We start from the raw sequence: 26,032 nt of genomic DNA, 5'->3' as shown, positions 1-26,032 counted from the left end.
AAGTCTTAACCTCTACAATCAGACAACACAAAGAAATAAAAGGCATCCAAATCGGCCAGGAGGAGGTCAAACTTTCACACTTTGCAGATGACAGGATACTGTATATGGAAAACCCAAAATATTCCACCAAAAAACTGTTTGAACTGATTCATGAATTCAGCAAAGTTGCAGGATATAAAATCAATGCACAAAAAATTGGTTGCATTCCTATACACCAACAATGAAGCAATGGAAAGAGAAGTCAAGGAATCCATCCTATTTACAATTGCACCAAAAACCACAAAGTACCCAGGAATAAATCTAACCAAAGAGGTGAAAAATCTATACACTGAAAACTATAGAAAGCTTATGAAAGAAATTGAAGAAGACCCACAAAAAAATTAGAAAAATATTCCACGCTCCTGGATAAAAAGGACAAATATTGTTAAAATGTCAATACTATCCAAAGCAATCTATATATTCAATACAATCCCTATCAAATTAACACCAGCATTCTTCACAAAGCTAGAACAAGCAATCCTAAAATTTGTATGGAACCAGAAAAGACCCCAAATAGCCAAAGCAATCTTGAAAAAGAAAACCAAAGCAAGAAGCATCACAACCCCAGAGTTCAAGCTGTATTACAAAGCTATAATTATCAAGACAGTATGGTACTGGCACAAAAACAGACACTCAGATCAAGGGAACAGAATAGAGAACCCAGAAATGGACCCACAAACATATGGGCAACTAATCTTTGACAAAGTAGGAAAGAATATTCAGTGGAATAAAGACAGTCTCTCTAGCAAGTGGTGCTGGGAAAAATGGACAGCGACATGCAGAAAAATGAACCTGGACCACTTTCTTACACCAGACACAAAAATAAACTCAAAATGGATGAAAGACCTCAATGTAAGATAGGAAGCATCAAAATCCTCGAGGAGAAAGCAGGCAAAAACCTCTTTGATCTTGGCCACAGCAACTTCTTACTCAACACGTCTCCAGAGGCAAGGGAAATAAAAGCAAAAATGAACTATTGGGACCTGATCAAAATAAAAAGCTTCTGCACAGCAAAGGAAACAATCAGCAAAACTAAAAGGCAACCGACAGAATAGGAGAAGATATTTGCAAACAACATATCAGACAAAGGGTTACTATCCAAAATCTATAAAGAACTTATCAAACTCAAAACCCAAAAAACAAATAATCCAGTGAAGAAATGGGCAAAAGACATGAATAGACATTTCTCCAAAGAAGGCATCCAGATGACCAACCGACACATGAAAAAATGCTCAACATCACTCATCATCAGGGAAATACAAATCAAAACCACAATGAGATACCACCTCACACCTGTCAGAATGGCTAACATTAACAACTCAGGCAACAATAGATGTTGGCGAGGATGTGGAGAAAGGATCTCTTTTGGACTGCTGGTGGGAATGCAAACTGGTGCAGCCACTCTGGAAAACAGTATGGAGGTTCCTCAAAAAATTAAAAATAGAACTACCCTACAACCCAGCAATTGTACTACTAGGTATTTATCCACGAGATACAGGTATGCTATTTCCAAGATACACATGCACCCCCATATTTATAGCAGCACTATCAACAATAGCCAAAGTATGGAAAGAGCCCAAATGTCCACTGATGGATGAATGGATAAAGATGTGGTATATATATATATATATATATATATATATATATATATATACACACACCAGGGTATTATGCTAAGTGAAATTAGTCAGAGAAAGACAAATATCACATGACTTCACTCATATGAGGACTTTTAAGACACAGAACAGATGAACACAAGGGAAGGGAAGCAAAAGTAATGTAAAAACAGGGAGGGGGACAAAACATAAGAGACTCTTAAATATGGAGAACAGAGGGTTACTGGAGGGGTTGTGGGAGGGGGGATGGGCTAAATGGGTAAGGGGCATTAAGGAATCTACCCCTGAAATCATTATTGCACTATATGCTAACTAACTGGGGTGTAATTTTTTAAAATTTATATTAAATTTTTTAAAAACATTAAAAATAAAGTTGAAAAATCTAAGAAAGAAAAAAAAACCAAAATGGACCAAAGATCTTAACAGACCCCTCACCAAAGAAGATATACAGAAGGCAAATAAGCAAATGAAAAGATGCTCCACATCGTGTATCATCAGGGAAATGCAAATTAAAACAATGAGACACCACTATACACCTTTTAGAATGGCCAAAATCTGGAACACTGACAATAGCAAGTGTTGGAAGGAAATGGGATAGCAGGAACTCTCATTGCTGGAAGACCACAAAATGGAACAGCCACTTTGGAAGACAGTTTGGCAGTTGCTTGCAAAACTAAACATACTCTTACGATATGATCCAGCAACTGTACTCCTTGATATTTACCCAGAGGAGCTGAAAACTTATGTCCACACAAAAACTTGACCATAGGTGTTTAAAGCAGATTTATTTATTATTGCCAAAACTTGGAAGCAACCAAGATGTTCTTCTGTAGGTGAATGGATAAACAGTGGCATATCCAGACAATGGAATATTAGCCAGTGTTAAACAGAAATGAGCTATCAATTTATAAAAAGGCAGGAAGGATCCTTAGAGGAATATTACTAAAGGAAAGAAGCCAATTTGAAAAGGCTACATACTGTATAATTCCAATAATAGGACATTCTGGGGGCGCCTGGGTGGCTCAGTTGGTTAAGCGTTGGACTTCGGCTCAGGTCATGATCTCACAGTTTGTGAGTTTGAGCCCCACATCAGGTTCCATGCTGATAGCTCAGAGCCTGGAGCCTACTTTGGGTTCTGTCTCCCTCTCTCTCTGCCCCTCCCCCATTCATGCTCTGTCTCTCTATCTCCCTCAAAATTAAATAAACAGTAAGAAAAAAAATTTTTTTAAATAGCACATTCTGGAAAAGGCAAAACTATGGAGATAATAAAAAGATCAGCAGTTGTCAGGGCTTAAGGGTTGGGAGAGATATGAACAGGCAGAGCACAGAGAATTTTTAGGGAAATGAAAATACTCTATATGACATTATAATGATGGATACATATCATACTTTTGTCCAAATCCATTAAATGTACAACACCAAGAGTTAACTCTAAGTAAACCACGGACTTTGGGTGCTTAGAATGTGTCAAGGTAGGTTCATCCTTGGATGAAAAAAAAAAGTAACATTATGATAAGTGAGGCTGATAATTGGAGAGGCCATGCAAGTGTGGGGTCAGAAGCTATATACGAAATCTCTGATTCTTCCTCTCAACTTTATTGTAAACCTAAAACTGCTCTAAAAAAATAAAATCTTTTTTAAAAAAAACCAACCAATATAATTCACCATATGATTCAAGGAGAAAAATCACATTATAAAAATTAATGTAGAAAAATCATTTGCTAGAATTCAACATTTATTCATGACAAATAGCAAACTAAGAATAAAACTTCCTTAACCTCATAAATAGTATCTACAAAAAAAAAAAGAAAAACAACACACAGATAATGAAGCCATTTGAAAGCTTTCCATTTGAAGTCAGAATAAGACAGATACCTGATATTATCACTTCTATTTGAAATTATAATAGAAAAAGTAGAAGGCAAAAATAGATAAATATGAAATATGATATGGTCAAATGTATCAACCTTTCCTTTTATGGCTTCAGTTATTGAGTCATGCTTAGGAAAGTGTCACACATTAAGAATATTTTTCAAAATATGTTTTTTCTTATGTTTTCCTCTAGTACTTTTATAGTTTCATTTTTATGCCAACTTGACTTATGCGTAATTAATTTTGCTATAAAAAAAATGAAGTAGTGATCCAGCTTTCTTGTTTTTCCTAATCTCTAGCCTCTGGAAGAATTGAAAATATAAGGGGGCTAGAGATTTTATTTTTCTTTCTTTTAAAAAAAATTTTTTTAATGTCTATTTTTGAAGGAGAAAGAGACAGAGCGTGAGCAGGGGAGGGGCAGAGAGAGAGGGAGACAGAATCCAAAGCAGGCTCCAAGTTCTGAGCTGTCCGCACAGAGCCTGATGTGGGCTCAAACTCATGAGAGCATGGCCTGAGCCAAAGTCCGACCCTTAACCAACTGAGACACCCAGGTCCCCCGAGATTTTACTTTTCATTTGATATTTTTCTGGATTATTTCATTTTTTATTTAAAAAAACGTTTTTTTTTTAAGTAGGCTCCATTCCCAGCGTGGAGCCCAACACAGGGCCTGAACTCATGACACTGAGATCAGGACCTGAGCTGAGATCAAGAATCTGATGCTTAACTGACTATGACACCCAGGTGCCCCATGGGCTATTTCATTTTTAAAACTGGATATATATATCTTTTATAATTTTTAAACCCAATTTTTAAAAACGATTCCCATGCGTTTCATATTCTTTACTTGAATGTGGCTAATCGAAGATTTTACATCTCCTGTGACAGTTTTAAAAAGTTTTTTTCCATACCTCCTCTCACATGATGGATCTACTAGTTCCCCTGACTCCTTTCATTAGCCCTCCTACTAATGTGAATGCTGAGAAGATGTAGATGAGAGAGATCCAGATGGAAGTCAGGTGGAGGAGAATGAGTCAGGTAGAGGTAGAGGGCCAGAATGCAGACACCATGTCCTAAATCAGGGGTGGGAGGTGCATGCTATTTCCATGGACATGAAACAAAGGCAGAGCTAGGACCTTTCCCCAGATTTTTTCTGCAGGGAGCCCAGAAGGCCAACTTCAGCATGGTTGACTTACTCAAAGGTTGTGCTAACTCAGGAAGAAAGATGCATCCAGAAGAACTGAGAAAATTTTCCATGAGACACATAAATTCACCTCCTCTTGATGAAGCAAGCAGCTGCATAGGACTAAGAGTCATGGGAACAGGCCACTGCAACTGCACGCAGCAACATTCATTCTAGTTAAACAGCAGAAAACCCTAGATCCCAAGGTAGTGGAGTGGTCTGAAATATGTGAAGCACTTCAATCAGCTGGAGATTCAGTGCAGAGAAGAGGATGTTTGTGACAGAGGATTAAAGCATTTAGCCCTATTGTCTTATTTTTCTCAGAAGCTGGTTTTGGTACAATGTGGTCTCAGGTCACAGAGCTGAGAAAATGAATCATCAAGAAAGTGCCCCAGTTGTGGTGGCACTAGATGTGGCCTCAGCACCCATAACAACACTGGTGAATTTGTGGACCTGTACACTCAGCAGAAATGGTCAGCCAGCAACCACATCATCGGCACCAAGGGCCATGTGTCTATCCCGATGAATTAGGCCAAGGTTGACAAGCTGATGGGCAGGTTCCAAAGGCAGATTAAACCCTATGCTATCTGTGGGGCCATTCACAGGATGAATGCGTCAGATGACTTCATTCGCCAACTACCCAAGGCCAACAGCTCTCATTCTGACTGGAGAGGATCACAGATGTGGAATATTTGTCAATAAATAAATAGTGAGACACCCCCCACCAACAAAAGACAAGAAACTGCTCAGTTCATCACACTAACAAATATTCCAGGAATAATGAAAGACACCCTTCCCCAGACTACAACCATTAGCAGAAGACAGGAGGAGGTGAGTGAATAGTACACAGAAGCAAAGGCCACACCAAGGAGGGGTAAACAGGACCTCATCAAGTCCCAGGGTTTTACATTTATTGGTAAAGCTCCTTATTGACAATAATGGTAAAGAAGCAGGAAGCACAGGAATAGCAGGAAGCAGGAGCAGGAATATCAGATGTGTTGATAATTCAGGCAGCCACTAAATGGTTTATAACTCAGCACCTATTGGGGTCAGGTTTATGCTGGGACCCCAGCCTGGCCAGGCTCAGGCTACCTCAGGCCTCAGATACCCACCCTCTCTCTGCAGTGACGATGACCAGCAAGGATCTGTTTGGTTGATCCAGAGGAGGAAGGCCAGGTCAACACACAGAGAGACAAACAGAATCAAACAGGCAGCTGAGGACTGCTGTAATTAACCCTGGGTTGGCTCAAACACAGGGAATCATCACCAGGCCCATGTGCAAGGCTGGCAAGGAAAAAAGTTGCCACCTTTAAGCCAGAACTCCATGCTTCTATAGTTGACCACAGTTCTTCATGTTCTGTGGACTCACTGTACCACAGCCAGATTCCAAAGGATAAGGATTTCTGGGGGCATCTCTGGGCACAGGCAGAACTGAAAGTCTCTTCTTGCCTTTAGCTCAGTCTGACCCCTGAGACTGGCTTTTCTTCAAATCTGATGTGGAGACACCTAAATCCAAACATCTTTAGCCTTCTCCATTAATTCAATTAAATATTATGGAACAACAACTATGTGGTGGCCATGTTGAGACCTCAGATCTCAATTGTTTATGTGCCACTAGTAAACCAGTACCATTAAGGTTTGAAAACATCAAGAAAGCTGGTAGACTGTGATGGGGAGAGAGAGAGAGAGCTGCATGAGTGCCTGAAAAACTGGAAGCAGTTGCAGTAACCATGGCGGGTAAAGTCCTGCGTGAACATGACAAACACTGGATCTGCACTCACCAATCCAATTTCTTCTCCTGCAAAGGTACAAAGGATAGAGCTCCAGCCTTCGGGGCAATTCTGTTGAAGCTGTAATAATTTCTGCCTGTGCCTGACCTCTAAAATTTCCTACAAAAACCTTGGCTCATCTTCTCCCTCCTATTAGTGTGGTTGGAAGTGAAGGATTCTGAAATGATTAAGTTGCAAGATGGAAGCAGCCAGAGTCCTTGAGTTGGTATTTGAAGAAAAGCTGCCTGGGAGTGCCACAGAGCCTGCACTGACACAGGCAATCAATTCTTATTGAGTTAAGTCACTAAGATTTGGGGATTGTTGATTACCCAGCACAGCCTGGCCTGCCCTTTTACCATGGACAAGTGTAGAGCAGGGAGGGTCAGGCAGCCACTTTCCCCCGCCAGTGGTAGTGACTTCAAGAATAAATAGACTCCTTGAAGCCCAGAAAAAGGAAGGAATTAGATTCCCTAGGCAGGTCTTAAAGGGCAGGCACCTCTGCATGGCCATTGCCATGAGCCTCCATGGTCATTGTCACCGGGATGGTCATGGCTTCTCCTCCTGTTTATAGGGCTATGGACTCCTTAATTGCCCTCACTGATATATGGCAGCACCACCTGCCACCAACTGCAGGAGAAAGAACAGCTTTAGGGGAGAAGCAAATTCAGAGACTCAAATGCCATACTACTACAATGGACAGCTATCCACCAGAACACTGTAGCTAGGAGGCTATTTCCAGAGGTCATCCGAGGCATAAATTAAGTAGATTTCCTTATCCCACCTGTTTAGAACTTTCCCTGATCCTCCCAGCTCCATCCTAACTATCCTGTGACTTCATGCCCTGTAGGCATCGGAGCTATAAACAGATTCTCAGGTACACTCCGATGCCCCTGGACACCTGCCTGTTTTTTTTCACTGTTTACCAATAGCATATATACTTTCTAAGCTTAAGGCAGTGTGGGATCATTTGACCATCATAGAGTTGCCAATCCTGTGAAGTTAATATGGACAACTGAGAGAGCATGAGTTAGAGGCACACCCTTAGTACCTTCAAATCAAATCTGAAGAGGAGTCACTGGCCATACTAATCCCAAGGCAGAAAGAGAATAGCCCAGACCCACAATAGGACCAGGGGTACCATGGTCAACTGCAGAGTCATGAAGTTCTGGGTTAGAAGGAAGAAAATGCTCTTCCTTTCCCCAGCCCCTTACACAGTCCTCTTGTGTTTTCTGTGTCTGAACCAAAATGCTGGAGATGTAGCAACATTAATACCCTGTGCTCCTGAAAAATTGGCACTTTCTGGGAAGACATGACTTTTCCAGGGAGAGTAAGAGAGACAGAACCCAAAGACACTGCCCAAACCTGGTAATTTTGTGAGGAACCAATCCTGGTTACCAGGAACGTAACAAGATTTGACAGTGGAGCAATCCATCCCTTTGTGAGTTATTTGCATAGCAGTAAAAGGGTATTAAACTGAATGGGGGCTTGGGTTCAGACTCTATAGACGAATGGAGTTGCATCAGCCCTCCCCAGATGTACCAAACGGAATATGACATATGGTTCCTGAACGCTACCCAGAATCCAAACAAACTCAAACATAACTCTCTTTGCTCTCCTACATTTACATGGAAACAGAGCTCCTAAGAGGAGAGAACCAGAGTCCCTCTGACAGCCGAAGTCACTACAGCATGCCTGAGCAGCTGGAGTATCCCTGACTGAGACCAGCTGGCAGGACCACTATTGAGACCATGAGAGAGAATCCAGAGTGGAAAACAAGGAGGAGGAGCCACTGGGGAGCTCAGTCAGTTAAGCGGTTAAGCGTTCAACTTCGGCTCAGGTCATGATCTCGCAGTTCACAGGTTCCAGCCCCACACCGGGCTCTATGCTGACTGCTCAGAGCTTGGATCCTGCTTTGGATTCTGTGTCTCCCTCTCTCTCTCTGTTCCTCCCCAACTCACACTCTGTCTCTCTGTCTGAAAAATAAATAAAGAATAAAAAAATTTAAAAAGAAAGAAAGAAAGAAAGAAAGGAAGGAAGAAAGAAAGAAAGAAAACAAGGAGGAAGTCACGGTGATTCTGACAGCCCGAAATCAGGCTTATTCCTGAGGCTCAGGGCTGCTCTGAGTGGTAATATGGGAAGACTGTGTCCATTGTTATATGCTACTCCTTTGGCCAGGTATAATCCAGGACACACACACACACATAACTATACATAACCCAGTAAGAAATGGCTCCTCTTACCGGGAATGCGGAGGTGGTGAGGTAAGGGATTAAGGAGTTTCCAGGCAATGACACGTAAATGGATTCTTCACTAGGCTGCTTTTTCTGAAGTCCTACAATGTAATTCACAAATTATTTGAAGCCCAAAAGCGGGGAGAAAATATTAACCTACTCTCCACTTCTTTTCCTGATTTCTGGATGTTAAGTAGCATGCAATAATTTGTAAGACAAAAATTGGAAAGAATAAAATTTTAATGGCCTACCACTTCTCAGACATTTGCTATTATGTATAAGTGAAAGCAATAAAATACATGGATACGGTTAGATAAGTCAAATATTACAGAAAGATATAAAAAAATTTTTTTTAACCTGCCAATTTCACTCCCTAAAGGCAACCACTACTTTTAAAAAATGTTTATGTATCACTCGGAAAAATATTATGTGTGCCTATATCAGCATGCATATTTATATTTTTTTCTTTATATCAAAAGATTTATGTAGACTACTCTGCACATTACTTTTTGCACTTACTAAATATGTCTTGGGAGATGAACACACAGAGATCTACTTCATTCTGTTAACAGATGCGTATGATCCATAATAAGAGTAGATATAATCTACTTAACTAACTCCCTATTAATAAGTATTAGTTATTCTGTTTTGTTCTGAGTCTTGCAATATAAATAATTCTAACATATATAAAAGAATGTATATATAAGGTAAATTTCTGTAACAAATAGAGTAAGGTTGTATTTGAAGAGATTTCCCATTGCCTCTCAATGTGATCCTTCCCACTCCCACTGTGTAACAGTAGCTCTGTCTTGCCTAATGATCAGGATCAGTTAGTCCTGTCAGGGTGGTGAATCCTCTATTTGCCTGCTGTTCCTTGTCACAAGTAGCCCAAATTTCCAGATGGCAGCCATAACTTACAGTTTAATAGAATGTTTGCCTTTTCCCAAATTGAAGAATTTCCTCCTTGGGAATGCTTTAAATTCACAGAAGCCAGAGATGTAGGAGTGGGAAAGAGATTGTCCCCAAGTTGGTCACCAAGAGTGATGGCAAAAAGGGCCACTCCTGCTTCTACCCATTGGTTCCCAGGGAAAAATGAGGATTCATAATTCTGGTCTATCACCTCTGACAGCCTATCTCATGTACAGAGTCCCATTCTTTCCCATCAAAGGTCTGTCCTTGGCATAGCAGACTTTCCTCAGTTGGGAGTCAAACCTTCTTTGGAGCTCCTCTACTCTTGTGGTTAAGCTCCAAGCCTGATTCTCAGCTTTCTCTGCCCTCTCACTGCAGGAGATAAGAGCCTCTTTACATGCCTCCAAAGAGGTCCTCCAGGTCTGACACTTAGCTTTTAATAACAACTGACTGATTACCCTCAGCTTTTGTATCCTTCTCCAGAGCATCAATATAGTTGCTATTTTCCCTATGTGTGTCAAATGGCTTGCAACAGCTGATGCATTCCCTTCCACCAGCACACGATCACAGTTCATAACCAGAGGACGATTGCCCTGCCACCTTCTATCAGTGCTCTGTCTACCACACGTGACATCAGCTGGGAGCCAGTCATCCAACTCTAAAACCTCACCTCATCCTCATCTGCTTTCTTAGAATATTCCATCCCTGCTTGGGTTTCCTAGGAAGCAGACTCTAAGATTGAGACTAACATGCAGGAGGTTTATTAGCGAGTCCTTCCAGTACCAATACCTGTTAAAGGGATGAGTGGGGAGGCAGAGTGGGCAGAGGATGGAGTCTAGCTGCAATGCAGTCTCAGCGGAATGCCTCAGGTAATCCTGCAGGGGAATCTGAAGATGGTATACCCTGCAGAGCTCTCCTGAGCTGGGGAGAGAGGGCTGGGCTCCATACCACTCATTCATCAATCATCAGATGTGGGCTGTGAGAAGGGGTCAAGACCTTGGGCATGGTGTCTCCTTCAGCTAAAGAAATCCAGAAGGGTTTGACTGTCGAGGGTTTTCTGCCAGTAGCACTCCCAGCAACTGAAGTAATAAATCCTCTCCTCCTGGAGGATGGTACTAGCAGCAAGTATCAGAAACCACCACATAACCGGAGCTCTGGAAGTAGACATGCCTATTATATAAACCCTTAGGGACTCTTTATCAATAGAAAAGCACACCTGGGGAATATGTGCTCTTATTTCCAAGAGAGGGAAACCCTGAGGAGCACAGTGCCTGACATCAGAGAGCCTGTACCCTCAGAGGTGGTAGAATCTATTAGAGTCATTTCTTAATGGCTGAATCATATGGCTGTTGGCAGGAGGCCTCAGTTCCCCACCACGTGGGCCTCTCGTTAGGTCCACTGGAGTGTCCTCACAACAGAACAGCTGGCTTGCCCCAGAGCAGGTGGTCCAAGAGAGTGACAAAGAGAAAGACCTAATAACACTCAAGTCCGATTCTCAGACATCACAAACCATCATTTCCACCACATTTCATGCTTTAAAAGCAAGTCACTAAGTACATCCTCCACTTAAGGTGAGGGGAATTAGGCTCCACCATTTGAAGGAAGTAGGATCAAATATTGTGGACATATTTTCAAACCACCACATATACAGAGAAGGATATTTCCCAAACCAACAATAATAGATTCTCCCTTCTTAGGAAGGGGTAGACTGGAGGAGTCAAGTAAAATAGGTTTTTGTTCTTTCCTCAGTTTTTTTTTTTTTTTTAATAATAAGAGTGTGTATTCTTGTCATACTTTTGTAATTAAAAAACAGAAACATTATTGACAATTGAAAATATGGCAACCAGTGAGACTGGAAAAGAAGCCAGATGCTCATCAAAGGGTCAGACTGTGATGAGCTGCCCATCTCTGTCAAGGTCTCTTCTGCCTGTCCCCACTCAAACAGACACAGACAACAAGGAACAAAACAATCATTGCTAAGAGCCTCTCAGAGAAGTCATCATTTTCCTAGCACACAAACAAGGAGTCAGATGACTGTACTTTATTGAGTAGTGAAAGTTGAGGAAAAAGCATTAGAACCATTAATCTGTTTCCTGCATCCCCATTCTTCATCCACAATTTCATTTTATGCGGAAATCATCCTATTAGCTTTGATGGCTTGATTACAGGCTCTGGCTAGGACATGGACATCCCAGGGGAAGTATCCAAGAGGGCAGAGCTGGGGGATTCTACACCGACATGGCTCTCCTCAGTTGGGGGCCTTGGGCCCACCGCCTTTCCCGTATCCCACACAGACTCCCATTCTCCAACATCCAAGGCCTGCCCCAATATCTCCAGGCAGTTAGGGGAACACTGTGGGAGGATCTGTCTATGTGCAAGCAGAAAAACTAATAACACAGTAGCTCAGTAGGGACTGTCTCCTGGACCTGATGGCCTATTAGGAATGGTCTCTCCTGGGAGTCAAGATGTCTCTACCCTTCCTGGGCCTTTGCTGACCCCTTCAGGCAAGGGAAGGAACTTCAGCTGTGTCCACACTAGGATAACATTTTCATCTCCCTTACCTGACCTTTTGCATAGGAGAGACCACCAGAATCCCCAGGCTACATGCTGCATGGAGGAAATCCATCATGTTAGGGCAGCAAAAGGAACAAATAGGACCATCTCCCCTGCTTTAGGAGAGTATTTTGTAGATGGAAGCTACCCCTCTCATTTTACAGCCTGAGAACCATCCTCTGGGCCCCAAAGGCATTGCTAGAGGCACCCAAGTTTCAACCACAAACTTCCTAGTCTAAATTCAAGTCTTGCCATTTGTCTGCCTTTTGGAGGCAATCGTACATTGGAGAACTCCTAGTTTGGAGATATTTTTGATTGAGTAGATTTGGGCCTCCTGTGGGTGTAGGCCAGAGTGCAGATCTGAGGCAGCCACTCCAGAGGCTGTGAGCAGCAAGCAACAGCATCTCTCTGATTCCATCTGCTGCCCCATGGGGGGTGGGGGGGCAGGGCGGGGGAGGGGCTTCTTAAAAGGCAAAGTCTCTTCCTGACCTCATTCCCTAGCACACCAAACCCTATCCATAGCCTCTCCACTCCTCGGAGAAAGCTCCAAGAGGCTAGGGTTGGCAAAGCCCAAGGGTCCATCCTTTTTTAGGAATGACAGCTCCATCTCAGCAGCTTCTCTAGAAGCATCTCTACAAATGGGCCCTTATGTCTGCTTCCTACAGAGAGTGAGGTGGTGAGCATTATCCTAGCACCTCACCAGTCAGACTGGAAAAGATAGTATGTTAAAGAGGGGGGTATGATTAGAGACGAGTTAACAAAGGGCAGATAGGAGCCTGTAAAATAGGGAATAGCTTTGGGCAGAATGGCAACATTTGTCTAAAGGATCATCCTTCCCCTAGCCATCCGAGCCCCTCTCTGCAACAATGCATGGCCCACGCAAGAATGGGTTTGAGAGGTTTAGGCTGCTACACTGGGGATGCCTAGTATTGTGCACAGAAGTAACACAGTTAGTGATTCCCGCCCAGTGAGATTTTCAGGGAGTATCCAACCTGGAAATTATCCTCTTCAAGAGCCAGGGCTACTTATAAATACTTCAGTGCAAAACAGAAAGAGAGAAGCTATTCCCAGACACTAAGCAACATGAATTTTTGCAGAGCAAACAGTACACCATCTGAGGCAGGCTTAGTAATGGTCCCCAAAGATATGGATGTCTTAATCCCCAGAACCTGTAAATGTTTCCTTATATGGCAAAGATCACATTGCAGATGTGATTAAGAATCTCGAGATGAGGAAGCGCCTGGGTGGCTCAGTTGGTTAAGCATCCAACTCTTGATTCCAGCTTAGGTCATGATCTCATAGTTCATGGGATTGCCAGCTTAGGTCATGATCTCATAGTTCATGGGATTGAGCCCCACATGGGGCTCTGTGCTCTGTACTGACAGTGTGGAGCCTGCTTGGGATTATCTCTCTCCCTCTGTCTCCACCCCTTTTCCACTCATGTGCGTGCACATGCACTCTCTCTCACACAAAATAAGTAAATAAACAAATTTTTTAAAAAAGGATCTTGGGCACCTGGGTGGCTCAGTCTGTTAAGCATCTGACTCTTGCTTTTGGCTTAGGTCATGATCTCACAGTTTGTGAGTTCCAGCCCCAGACTGGACTCTGTGCTGACAGTGCAGAGCCTGCTTGGTATTTTCTCTCTCCCCACTGCTCATGTTCTCGTTCTCTCTCTCTCTCTCTCTCTCTCTCTCTCTCTCTCTCTCAATGAATAAATAAACTTAGAAAAAATTTTTTAAAGGATCTTGAGAAGGGGAGATTATCCTGAGTTATCGGGATGGGCCCTAAATGTGATCACAAGTGTACTTACAAGAGGGAGGCAGAGGGAGCTCTTACTACAGAGGAGAAGGTGATGTGATGATGATAGCAGAGATTGGAGCGATGCCCTTTGATGGTGGAGGAAGGGGCCACAAGTCAAGAGACACAGATGACCATTAGAAGCTGAAAAACACAAGGAAATGGATTCTCCTCTGAAAACCTCCAAAAGGAACCAACTATCTGAAACCACCAGAACTATCAGAGAGTAAATTTATACTATTTTAAACCACTACATCTATGGTAATTGGTTAATAATAGACCATCTTTAAGCCCATCACTGTGTGTTATTTTTAACAGCTTTATTGAGGTATAACCGCACATATTTAAAGTGCACAATTTGATAAGTTTTGACATGTATACATTTGTGAAACCATCATAACAAGTTGGTGAACATATTCATTACTTCCAAAAGTTAACCCATGCACCTCTATAATCCCTCTCTCCTGGCCTCTCTCAGCCCCCTGCCACCTTCAGGCAACCACCAATCTGTTTTCTGTCACTTAGTTCATTTTATACAGATTAAATCCTACAGGATGCACCTTTTTTGTCTGGCTTCTTTCACTCCACCTAGTTATTTCTAAAATTTTTAAAAAATGTTTATTTATTTTTGAGAGAGACACACACACACACACACACACACACACACAGAGCACAAGTGGGGAGGGGCAGAGAGAGAAGAAGACACAGAATCCAAAGCAGGCTCCAGGCTCTGAACTGTCAGCACAGAGCCTAATGCAGCACTCGAACCCACGATCATGACCTGAGCCAAAGCTGGACGCTCAACCGACTGAGCCACCCAGGCGCCCCTCAACCTAGTTACTTCAAGACTCATCCGTGTTGTGTATATCTCAATGGTTCATTCCCTTTGGCTGCTAAGTAGTATTCCATTGCATAGATATCCTACAATTCGTTATACACTCACCTACTGGCAGATATTTGAGTTGTTTCCATTTTTGGCTATTATAAGTAAAAATGCTATGGATACTTATGTAAAATCCTTTGTATGCTTTCAATTTGGGGTGAGGGTGACAAATAACTATCAATGGAATGGCTAGATCATATTATAAATGTGTGTTTTACTTTTCAGGAAACCGCCAGACTGCTTCTCAAAGTGGTTATACCATTTTACATACCCGGTAGCAAGAACAGCTTGCTTTTATATTTTTCAAAACTATTTAAGATTTTCATCAAGTGAAACTCATCTCCACCCCCCGAAATAAGGTAAATAATGCAGTATTACTGTAATGAAAAGCATGAATATAAATGTCAGAGAGAAAAAGAGAAAATGAAGATCAGGGAAAAGAGATATACATAGAAATTAAGAATGGTAGTCAGAGGGAGGAAATTAGGGAAGAGGAAAGGGTCAAAGGTGAATGAGAGACAGCAAAAAGAGAGAGAGAGGAACACAAAGAATGGTATCAGACCCATCTAGAAACAGATGGCTCATGCAAACCAGGCTAGTTGAGATTTTGATAAAGGGACTATTTACAGAGCTTAGGCAGGGCTTATGAAACCAACAATGGAAACTTCCTATCTTGGTTACCACCTTCTAGGCCTGAAGGGTCTCAGGAAAGGGAGATTCTGAGTACCCACAGAGCACAGCTACAGGGAAAGGGCCACTCATTGGAAGCAGGATGCAGCCATCCCTCTTGAACTAGAAGGAAGCAAGCCTCTGGAATACACCTCCACCTCTTTTGCACCCATCATCTCTGTCTCCTGATGATGGCTTCCTTTAGCCAAACCCACCCAGAGCCAGAAGGCATCAGAGTATGTTGATGACATCCATATGGACCAGCCTCCCTGGTTGGGAATGGATAGGTCTGGAGGGGCAAAAAGAAGACCCCGGGTATAGGAGCCAACAGAAGAAAGGGACAAGGAGCTAAGCTGCTTTTCCATCTTCCTCTATTAATGACACGCACAAACTGAGAACACCATCTATAACTATTTAGAAATATGGCAAGGGAAGACAGTGCCTTGTGATGTGCAGGGCTGTGCACCAGAATTTTGAGTACAATTGGTCCAATCCGTTTTGAGATCTATTTTGAAGGGGCTATTAACTTGGGCTTTAAAAACAAAACAAACAAAATGATTAATTCTAAAACTGCTGCTGTTGCTGATCTTATTCTGATTGGATCCTTGTTAAAAAGGGAAAAACTCTTCTAAATCATGAAACACAGTACCTGTGGATTTGTGTGAATATGAACAAAGGAAGCAGGTATCTCCAGCATGAAGGCTTGAGTCTGAAGACTCTGGAGAGGCTTCATGAGAAAGACACAAATGTCTTTAAACCTTAGAGGAGATGCAGAAGGTTTAGTAGGACAGGTCCTCTTGGCAGATGGTTATTCCTCCTCTTTGTCAGATGACCTGCCTATTTCTGAGTTAATCATCTCCATTCTATTTGTTTCAACATGAGGACTGCTGGCTAAAGAACAAGATAATCAAGGGAAGAACTCAAGCATCCATCAGATTGACTGGAAGAGCTGGAGGCTTTCTGTGCATCCTTATGTTTTAATCTCATACAACTTGGAACTACATCTCCCTTAAATTATATCCACATCCCATCTTTTATGGAATCTTTTGGGTGTCCATAAGCAAGTAATTTAAAATAAAATGTTTTTAGAACACTCTCTTTTCTCAGAAGGGAAAACTGAGGTCTTCTTTCTCACTCATTTTTAAAATAGAAGGTATAAACATCAGCGCCTGGTATGGATGAATTTACCAGCCACTTTTTACAAAGTGGACACTGAAGAGAAACCTCTGGATAATTGGTAGCAGTTATGTTATCTGGATATGCAGTCAAGTTCCCTTAATTGGCACTTTTGGGTGATCTGGATCCTTTGCTGTCTTTGCTCAGAACCTCTAAAGGGGAACGTTAAGAAAAATTGAGCTTATTGCTATTAAGTTCTTCTTCCGTTTCTTACAGTTCCCAGAATCTAATGAGGTGACACTAACAGGACAAGTAGTTTGCTCTGGTTCCACACATTTTGAGAGAGGTGGGAAGACTGTCAACAAAATGTTTCTGTTCATTTAACTCACAAATGTGAGACTGTTCACGGGTAGAATGGAAAGCAGAGTTAAACATGAGGTAAGAGCTTGATATTCAAATTTCACTTATTTTACCAACTAGCTAAATGTGCTCAGGTAGAATTTACCTAATTCCTCTGCATCTGTTTCCTTTAGCTTCCCAACAGAATGATTATACTTGACAAGACTAATCCACCTGACAGTTGACATAAGACCATTTAACGAAAGCAGCCCCGGGGTGGCTCCAGACAGGACAGATTTAATGGGATGAACAAGAAGTCTCACAAAATTCAGGTAAGAAATAGCCTCAGATAGCACAGCCGTTAAAAAAAAAAAAGGATAGAATCGAGCACAGAAGGGTCAATGCAGAATAGCAGCATGGGCAGAGTCCTCACACCTACAAAGAGTCAGAAACCATCCCCACGCTGACAAATTAGCAGCAGGCATCTTGTAGAACATCTTAGAGTCTCCTCAGGAATACAACTGGCAAAGACTCTAGAAAAGCAAACTCTGAGGAAGTGCATAAGCAAAGGCACTGTATTAGTCTGCTAAGGCTGCCATAACAAAATATCACAGACTGGGTCCTTAAATAACAGAAATTGTATTTCTCACAGTTCCAGAGGCTGGAAGTCCAAGATCAGGGTATTAGAAGGTCTGGTTTTCCCTGACACCTGTCTCCTTGGCTTGCAGATGGCCCTCTTCTTGCTGGGTCATCATAAGGACTTTTCTCTGTGTGCTGGCTACAGTTTAGAAGACCTATCGGAACCCTCTGTATATCATTTAAAGTTCATTATACAGAAACATGCCCATATCACCTGTCTTCTCATGCTATAACAGAGTTTGTCTGGTCTTCGTCCCAAGTTCCTGACACAGAGCTTCTACAATCCTGGGAATTTCCCAAGTAATAGAAGTGTACTTGTTAGTCATGAGCCCCTGGATCACACCTGAGTTTATGCTAATAAGATGACGAGCTGGGGGGTGGGGTGCGGGGGCAGCTTGTGGATAGCTTCAGGATGAAGGTTAGTCACTAGAAAGAGCAACCACCTCATTAGAAGGTTGGGACTTTGAATAACAGCCCTACCTCCAGGGTGAGGAGGAGGGCTACAGATCACATTCAATCACTTGGTCAATGATTTAATCAATCACACCTACGTAATAAAATCCCAATAAAAACTGTACACTGAAGCTCAGGAGGGCTTCCTGGCTGATGAGCACATGGCTGGGCCAGGAGGGTGACAGCTTCTGATTCTCCCAGAGAAGGCAGGGAAACTGCATTCAGGACCCTCTAGACCTTGCACCACATGTCTCCTCATTTGGCTGGTCTTGTTCTGTATCCTTTTATAATAAATGTGTAGTCCTTAATTATAGTGCTTTGGGCAAATTATCAAGCCTGAGGGGGCTGTGGGAACCTCCCAAATTTGTAACAGGTTGGTCAATAGTGCGGGTGGCCTGGGAACCCCAAAGTGTGCCCAGCGTCTGAAGTGGGAGCATTCTTATGGAGGATCAAGCCCTCAACTCATGGAGTCTGCACTAATTCTGGGTGGCGGGTGCCAGAACTGGATGACAGTACACCAGGTGAGGTCAGACTAATAGGGGATGAAACAGAATCCAGGCCATATTTTGTTTTAGTTATCTTTAATTTCAAATCAAAGAACCTCTTGTCAAAGGGAGTAAAACATCTTGTCCCAAAACTAAGATATGGGCAGATGTGTCCACATTTGAGAAAAACCACTGGCTTTGGGCAGCTCAAAATTCAGATATTGTTACCTGGTGGTCAGGTAGACTCCATGTAGCCCCCAGAGACTTAGTGCCATTCACGCTTTCTGCATCGGCCCTAACACCACTTGAGGGTGAAGCCTTGATATTCCCACTCCTCGGCACAGTGCAGCCACTGGTCATGTGTGTCTGGGAAGCACCGCCTTCCCTGACCTCAATGTCAGCACATCTGTCACCTCATAAACCTGCCACAAACTTTCTCCTCAACAACCAATGTGCGCTCGATGTTTAGTGACTTCTGAAATGAAACCACAGCCTTTTATACTTTTCCAAAACCAGCTGATGACAGAAGCAGCATTCACCAACACAAACCCCTCCTTTCACACCCCTTCTGGATCAGCACACTCCGTAGCTTCCCTGCTAACAAACTAGCAAACGTTGAGTTGCGCTTGAGATCGGTTCATCTAAGAAATTTTGTTGAGTATATTTTAGGATTGATTACAGTAAAACTTCAAGTCAGGGTGCCTGACTGGCTCAGTCAGTGGAGCGCGTGACTCTTGATCTCAGAGTTGTGGTTTCAAGCCCCACATTGGGTGTAGAGATTACTTAAAATTTTTTTAAAAATCTAAAAAACAGACAAACAAAAACTTCAAAGCAGTAGTGAGCAGGGGGAAACCTCCTTTTCCAAAATGCTGTCTTAATAAGGCCTGTTTGAGTCCAGGTGGATCATAGTTTACATATTCAATATTGCCGAAGCAAGGCACATGAATTAGAAAGATCTGGTATTCATGAATACATCATTTACCAAATTCTGCCATTAACACTCTTTAGGCCTTTTTAATCATTTGTATTGTGAATTTGGTTATCAAATTTTTTATAACCAGAAGTAAAATCCCATTACAAATGACTCTTAATAATGCTTCTCTTTCAAGCCATCCACAAGTGGCAATGCTTTGGATCCCACTGGTAGTCTGTGTAATAGTAATTGTCCAGGAGGAAAATCCCCAATTGTGTATTCTCTTTATCATAGATACAGCTGGAAGAACTCAACCAGCCATGCACAGAGCAATTCAATTTTTCTCCCATCGCTTTGTAGCAAATGCTTTCTTAACCACTTTCCTCTGTCCCTGACCACGTCAGGCATCCCAACCATTCCTCCCAGAAAAACACATAAAAACCAAATGGGTTTCAATGTTCAGAAGTTGGAGAAAGAAAAGACATGGTGTGGCTAGCATTTTCCTCCTTGTTGTACTGGGTGCTGAGCTCCTGATCATGCACTTCAGGGTCTGAAGCCTCGTCCTGATTCAGCCCCAGGTTCTATAACCCTGTCACCGCTGTCTTCTGCCTGAGCTGGTTTTATAAGAACCACATAAAACCACAGGGTACAGAAAGAGCTAGTAGACCCTCCCCGAGCTTCTCGAAATCTCTCCTTTATTTTGTATAAAGATGAAGTTTATCTACAGGTTCCCATTCTTGGTTGACCTTATCAAGATGTCTAGGGCTCTTTAAAAATCCATCATTACTAATTGTGTTCCTGAGTATATAAGAATAATGTTCTCTATTGCAGAGTGGATGGTAGAAAATATGTGGCATATATAATTTTTACACACACACACACACACACACAATCTTATTTACATATTTTGCCTCTGTTTTATTTCTATGAGATTTGGGATTATGCACCTTCTCATATAACTTTCCACTTTTTTCAAAACATTTTCCCTTAACATAGTATTCAGAGATATTTTTAGGTAGCAGTTGCCAGAAAAGAAGGAAGTCAGAGTCCTTTAATAAGCATTTACAGTTTTCATCAAAATGAGTGTTTTTATATACAACTGGTCCTTCTAAGTATATAAATGGAGTCATACTAAATCTGAAAATGTCATTGATGAGATTTTTTTATCCCCCAATAATTGGACCCACTACGAAGCCAACTAAGATTGTTAAGCATAATTTTTTATTCTCAAAGAAAAAAGAATTTTTTTTAAAAGATAAAAACCTCTTGGTCACAGCAAGAACCCAAAGGACTACTCTACCTGCCTCTTTGCATGTATTTTCCCTCAAACACACACATACAGAAACCTACTTCAAACAAACCACTACCATTAACTCAAACCTGATCAATAAAGTCAGCAGAAGAGGGCCTCTGTCCATGCCATTAGAGAGAAAATACACCACCATTATTTGGGAGGCCTGGGGAGAAAAAGATCTAAAAAATTCCCCCCCTGGAAATAGTTAGAAAAGTAAATACCAGTCTCTTAGATTCTGGGAATGGGGCAATGTGGGGTGGAACTTATTATACAGGATCTTCATAAAATCCTTGTGCTACTTTAAATTTAACGTTAGAGTTTTGTTAAATCTGGTGGTAGAAAGAGCTAAAACACATGCATTGTGAGATGAAACAGTAAATTTTGCTCTGCTCACTGCAGTGGACTTCAGAGCTGTCGGCCACAGGCCAATTTGTCTTTTCATCTACAGAAAGCACTTGTTATTTCCTCAGGAGCTGGAATAAGACAACATAGCAGTTCTGTAAAGGGCTCAGGATGGACACCAACCAGCATCATTTGATGCAGGTGGAACAGGGGGTGGTGTCAGCAGGGCCAGCGGCCTGCCCTGCCAGCCTCCTGTTGGAGCAATGTGTGTTGGGGCCAGACGAATGGAATGTGCTGTGGAGATGTCCAGCACAGTGCCCACCCCTTGTTCTCTGCCATTTTAGGAGAGGTGTATAAAAGTGGCGGCATGTGGGGAAATAAACATTTTTTTTCTGAGAGAGAGAGAGAGAGAGACAGAGCACAAGCAGGGGAGGGGCAGAAAGAGAGGGAGACACAGAATCCAAAGCAAGCTCCAGGCTCTGAGCCATCAGCACAGAGCCCAATGTGGGGCTCTAACTCAGGAAGCACAAGATCATAACCTGAACCGTAGTCAGACGCTTAACCCACTGAGTCACCCAGGCAACCCAGAATAAATACTTGAGATATGCACACCAAACAGTTTTCATCTTAAGTGCCTACTGTTTAGGGGAATTCTCTAATATGCCTCAGCTTCCTTCGAAAACTTGAGAGCCCTCAGTCCTGTGGACAGTGAGTCTGAGAGCTGGCTCATTGCCACACAACTTAGAGATTCCAGAGGCAGGATCCCACCCTAGATCGTCCTGTTTGTCTCCACTGCAGATAGCTGTACACAGTCATATATGCATATAATCACAATGTATACTAGTATACGCTTGTATCGAGTTTTTTTTAACTAACAGATTTTATATTTTAGAGTAATTTTAGATTCACGAGTTGTAACAAATGTGCTACTCTGGTGGCTGATGTTGACAGTGGGAGAGGTTGTGGCAGGGGGGACGGGGTGGGGAAGTAGGGGGTATAAGGGAAATCTCCGGACTTTCCATTCAGTTGTGTATTCGTAATGTTCATAGTTCAATAGTTAAACACATATGCTTATACTTGCCCCTTCCAGAGATGTCCCATCATACACATGACCTAAAATAATACAGGTGATCATTGCAACGTGATTTCTTTAATCCTACCTTGAAACTGAAACTCTGGGTCCCCTCAAAGACTCAGAAGAGTTGATCAGCAGCATTAACGATGACAGCCTTGCTTTCAGGCAAAATTCTGAGAGAAGAAAAATTCATTTATGCCCACTGAGCACTTCATACTGTGGTGGTGTCCTAGATGTTAGCATATTGGTTCTTCCCCCTTGTTTCTTTCAGTTTTTAATAGCTTTGCATTCACCCTAGCTAGAAATTATAAAGCCATCTTTGCTTTGTCTTCATTCATCAGTGCCCCCACCACAGCCAGTCACCTAAAGGTCTAATTTTACAAGTCTCAAATATGGTCACCTCCTCCCAAGCCCCAATGCTCCCCTGGCTCACACCGTCAGCGCCCCGACCTGGCCTCCTTAGTGGTCTCCCTCAGACCCATCTATCCTCCATAGCCACCACTGCTGTCTTTCATTCACTTACCAAATGTGGATTTCTTACTATGAATAAAATTGTACGTCTCTTACTAAAGAAACAAGGGTAGATAAGACACGTCCTCTGCTCTCAAGACACCTGGGTGGTTCAATTGGTTGAGTGGCCAACTCTTGATTTCAGTTCAGTGATGATCTTAGGGTCACAGGATCGAGGCACACATTGGGCTCCGCACTGGCCATGGAGCCTCCTTGGGATTCTCTCCCTCTACTCCTCCCTCTACCTCTGTCTCTCACTTTCTCTCTCTTTCTCAAAAAGAAAAAAAAAAAAAAAACACCTCTCATACTCTCAAGGATCTCACATCTAAAATGCAAATTCCTGGGGCGCCTGAGTGGCTCAGTCAGTTAAGTGTCCAACTTCCGCTCAGGTCATGATCTCACATGATCATGAAGCCTGCTTTGGATTCTGTGTTTCCCTTTCTCTCTCTCTGCCCCTCCCCTGCTCACACTCTGTCTCTCTCAAAAATAACTAAACATTTAAAAAGCTAACCAAGGGGCGCCTGGGTGGCTCAGTCGGTTAAGCGTCCGACTTCAGCTCAGGTCACGATCTCGCGGTCCGCGAGTTCAAGCCCTGCGTCGGGTTCTGGGCTGATGGCCAGAGCCTGGAGCTTGCTTCCGATTCTGTGTCTCCCTCTCTCTCTGCCCCTCCCCCGTTCATGCTGTGTCTCTCTCTGTGTCTCAAAAATAAATAAACATTAAAAAAATTTTTTAAAAAACCTAACTAAATAAATAAAATGCAAATTCCTTTTTGTCACTCACCTGCCTGAAATTCTTCAGGGGATCCCCATTGCCTGTAGGATGAAATCAAAACCTATTAGCACAGCACAATTTGTCATTGTTCATACTCATGGGATCTGGCCCCCCATCTGATGGTTCTGCCTCATTTCCCAGCATTCTGCCACACACACCCAGGCTGCAGCCTCCTCAGCTCCCTGTAGCCTGTTCACCCCTCCAAGACTCACGAAAACCACCTCCTCCATCTGGAAGCTCCTCCCTCTAGGAAACTCCTGGAATTTTCTTCAAAACAAACAAAATCTCCCCCCTGCCTCCCTCCTCTGATACAATAGAGTCCTCCTTCCTCTTCAAATGTGGCTGTACAATTTCCGCACATGTCTGTCTCCCTGGGGACTGCCAGCCCCGGAAGAAGGGATGAGCAGGCAATTTCATTCATTCATTTATCATGTATCATTTATGCCTGCTGTCTGCAAGGGCTTACACATCCCGTCCAGCCCTCTCAACAGTCCCGAGTGGCATTAAGATGTGGAAGAAAGGAAAGAACGCAGGAGGCAAGCAGAGGCAGCCCTCTGGGTCACTGCCTAAGGTCCCCACAAGGCATTACTTTGGAGAAGTCACCATGGCTGAATGTCTTCCTCTCAGACTTATAGGCTCAGAAACCTGATTCTACCAGCACAGAGAGAATGGGACAGTCTCTCAGGGGTGCCAGCATCTCCGAGACTCTAAGCTCCCAGAGTGCAATGTGGATAAACAAGAGTGCCAAGTCAGTCATTTCCCACATGTACCACAGCATGTGCACAGCACCTACTACGTGCCACGTGCTGAGTACTCTTACATGATTTACCACACTATTCCTTACAAGTAGGAGCCAAGTACTATTAACATCTCCATTTTATAGATGAGAAAACTGAAGCACAGGAAGGTCCAGTCACCTGTCCAAGGTCACCAGCTAGGAAGAAGCAGAGCCAGAACTTTTTTTTAACACTTCCGCTTCTTACTGAACAGGCTACAGAAGAAGTTTAGTCAGACAGACCAAAGCACATGTCCTCCTCAGACTCCTCAGCTTCTTCTTCTTTGCTTCCACTCCCTCCTCAGCTGAGACGGCAGCAGTGCAGGGCACAGGTCCACCAGCCCTGAACTACGCAGATGGGGCTCCCGATGTTGACATCAGCCAGGGCCTTTGCAGACAAGCCTGGCCAAAAAGGTTGAAACCTTTACACCCGCTGCTTTAATAAGGGCACTGATCCTCTCCTCCATGACTGTCACCTCATTGTGATGCAGGATGAGGGCCGAGTACATTCAGGGGAGCTCCCAGATGAAGGCCTTGGTGCAGGCGTGCTAGGCCAGTGTACCTGGCCCAGTGCTAGTCACGGAATGAGGCAACGCCCTCACCCAACGCAGCCTTAGTTTAACTTCCTCACAAAGACCAAGCACCTTGGTGGCAGCTGAAGAAAGCAGCGAGTAGAGCTAGAACTTGAACGTGGTCCCGAAGTTGCTGTTTTTAACTATTTTAGTGAACAATGAGAAACAACTTTCAAAGGGACCGGGTATTTTCCTCCTCTAATGGTAAGTCTTATGCCTGTGGGGCAAGCTATGTGGGAAGCCAAACAGTGCCACACAGAGCGCCACAAAAGGGTTACCTGCCGAGCAGGTTACCGTGACTCAAGGCTTTTGAGGGTCAGAGAAGCCTAATGCATCCCTGTCAGCAAAAAAAAAAAAAAAAAACACTACACCTCTCCCTCACCCGAGCAGTGCTTAGCCAGTGTAGACACCTGCCACTCTTCAGGGCTCTACGGTTCCTCAGATCCTGTTCTAACAAGTTAAGGTCTTTATTCAGGCTTCAGTCCATCTCAAGTGGCCTTTCTGCCTCCTTCATGTGACATGGCACTTCTCTGCTTCGAGCTGTTTTGTGCTGATTGTAGGTACAGCTCAGAGAGCACCTAGCTCCCCATTCCCCGGCTCACTGTTGTCCCCTCATTCTGCCTCCGGGTAATATGACCCATATTTGAGGATGACAGAACAGTGATCACGGCCACAGAGCTGGTCCCCAAAGCAAGACCTGAACCTAGGCCTTCTGAATGCTAATCCTACTTTTTCTCCCTTGCCAACTATGTAAGAGAAGAAACTGTTAAGATCTGCAGCTACCCTAGCACCAGTGGCCCCGGATCCTTGGACCCAGTCAGGTGCATCTGCTTCCTCCCACCTCGCCCTGGCCTCAGCAGCCCACCCCAGAAGGCTCCCCTTGTTCCGAGCCTCTGTGGTGTCCCCCACCTCATACCCCCAGAGGCTCTGGCCCCTCTCCATGCCCTACCCTTGGTTTCCATCTGCACCATACCTCATGGGGTAGTCTTGCCTCCCTTGCCACTCAGCCCACACCTCCCTCACCTCCCTCTCCTGCCATCTGCAACACAAGCACTTTGTCACTGGCTCTGCTCACCTTCAACCTCCGCTCTGCAGCTCTCTGTTCCTTGGCCTTCAACCCCGAGATTCCCAGATCTCTGCCACTTCAACTGGACTCCCAGGCGGACCCACCCCCTACCTGTTGCCCTCTGTCTACCTTCAGGATGGCTTCAACTGCTCACCCTTCCAATT

General features: G+C 43.3%; 1 pseudogene; it reads right to left on the bottom strand.

The window, feature by feature from the left end:
• LOC125909674 (60S acidic ribosomal protein P1-like) overlaps positions 1-24,892 on the bottom strand; it is a 30,390-nt pseudogene extending 5,498 nt beyond the window's left edge.
• Between the last annotated feature and the right edge of the window lie 1,140 nt (positions 24,893-26,032).

This window comes from Panthera uncia, assembly GCF_023721935.1.
Source record: "Panthera uncia isolate 11264 chromosome B3 unlocalized genomic scaffold, Puncia_PCG_1.0 HiC_scaffold_1, whole genome shotgun sequence".
NCBI lineage: Eukaryota > Metazoa > Chordata > Mammalia > Carnivora > Felidae > Panthera > Panthera uncia.
Note: the sequence above shows the minus strand (reverse complement) of the source record. Positions and strands in the feature narration are given on the sequence as shown.